This window comes from Saccopteryx leptura, chromosome 7 (genome assembly GCF_036850995.1).
Source record: "Saccopteryx leptura isolate mSacLep1 chromosome 7, mSacLep1_pri_phased_curated, whole genome shotgun sequence".
NCBI lineage: Eukaryota > Metazoa > Chordata > Mammalia > Chiroptera > Emballonuridae > Saccopteryx > Saccopteryx leptura.
The window spans coordinates 29,689,276-29,691,226 of NC_089509.1; the positions used below are offsets into that span (position 1 = coordinate 29,689,276).

At 43.0% G+C, this 1,951-nt stretch overlaps 1 pseudogene; it reads right to left on the bottom strand.

The window, feature by feature from the left end:
- Nucleotides 1–340: 340 nt before the first annotated feature.
- LOC136378974 (large ribosomal subunit protein mL48 pseudogene) lies at nucleotides 341–1,567 on the bottom strand (annotated as a pseudogene).
- Between the last annotated feature and the right edge of the window lie 384 nt (nucleotides 1,568–1,951).

A 1,951-nucleotide genomic window follows, 5' to 3' on the forward strand; every position in this document is an offset into this window, starting at 1 on the left:
GTGTATAGATTTATGTAATCACCAATACAATCAGGAGACAGCAGTTCTACCAGCCCCCTCAACTCCCTCATTATTTCTTTCATAGTCACACTCTGTCTTCCCTGCCCCTACTCCGTGGTAACTATTCTCTCTGTAACATTATAGTTTGATCTTTTCATAAGTGGAATCATATACAGTTGACTTTTTTTATTATTCATCAGCAGATTTTTATTTGTTGGATGATACCTAGGGTTGGCTCAGAGGAGAGTGCTGACAATTAGCAAGCACTCCTCCACAGAGGAGAGGAGGTGTTCCTTGTTGTGGGGTGGGGTATTTACATCTAAGGGTCAGGGTCTCCTGCTTAATTTTTAGCACCCAGGAAGCTCTTTCCTTTGGCATTTAGCATCACCAGTGCTGGCAGGAAAGTCTGCAATGAGCTAGCCAACTTGGCTAACAGTTTTCCTGGTTCCGGCAGAGCTCTGAATCTTTCCTGAAGTATTCTTCAGTATGCTCCTTCACTGACAATTTGACCCCTTCTGGAAGATTGCTTTGGATTATTCCCAAGAAAATCTCTTTACGTGTATCACTCAAGTTACTGATCTGAAACATGGCCTCATCAGGGGTAAGAACTGAGTCCAGGAACATTTTGCTGCCCTGGTCCTGCAACCACAGCACTTTCGTGGTTTTGGTAGGAATCATATAATTTTCCTCAACTTTAATGGAGAGATGGTTGCAGAGATAGTGAACATATTGAACATAACTTTCTGCCAGGGTCATGTTGTATGCCCCATATTCGTAATCTGTCCCCAAGTTAATGGGTATCACTACTACTTTTCCCTTCTTCTTGGGTTCTTGTGATTTAATTAGATGTTTGGCCGAAAGTCATGTGTGGGCTTAATCTTTTTTTTTTTTTCCCCTGTATTTTTCTGAAGCTGGAAACAGGGAGAGACAGTCAGACAGACTCCCACATACACCAGACCGGGATCCACCCGGCACGTCCACCAGGGGGTGAAGCTCTGCCCACCAGGGGGCGATGCTCTGCCTCTCCGGGGTGTAGCTCTGTTGCGACCAGAGCCACTCTAGTGCCTGGGGCAGAGGCCGAGGAGCCATCCCCAGCGCCCGGGCCATCTTTGCTCCAGTGGAGCCTCAGCTGCGGGAGGGGAAGAGAGAGACAGAGAGGAAGGAGAGGGGGAGGGGTGGAGAAGCAGATGGGTGCTTCTCCTGTGTGCCCTGGCCGGGAATCAAACCCAGGACTTCTGCACGCCAGACGGACGCTCTACCACTGAGCCAACCGGCCAGGGCCTGTGGGCTTAATCTTATAGTGATTACTGGTACTCAGGAAAATCACACCAGCAAAACAGATAGGATTTTCTCCTGAAGTTTTGAACCTTAAGAGGGGAGCGGCTTGATTAAAGATGATATTGTTTCTCAAACACAGCACATCTCCCAGAGTTTCGTTTATCCTTTGCTGCTTAAGCCTGGCACTGTGCAAGCTGAAGATCCACCCAAGCAGCCACAATCCCTGGGCTTCTGGAAACAGTACAGTTGACTCTTGTGCAGCTCTAGGGTTATGACTGCAAATTCCCATGCAGTAAAAAATCTGAGTATGATTTTTGACTCAGATTATTGACATGAGATTACTGTTCTTTTTAAAGAAAATATTTACTACTATAAATTTCCCTCTAAACTCTGCTTTACCCACATCATAAAATTTTTCTTTGTTTTATTTTCATATTTTTTTAGTTTAAAATAGTTTTAATTTTCTTTGGATTTCTCCTGATACCATGAATTATTTAAAACTTTCTTAATGACCCAAGATAAAGTCTATTTTTATATATTTGTAAAAAAAGTTACATATTTTTCAGTTGGTGGAGAGAATATTTTATGAATATTAATTAGGACCAGTTGGTGAATTCCATTTTTATATATCTTTTGCTGAGTTTCTATTTTATTATTTCTATCTCTTTCTGAA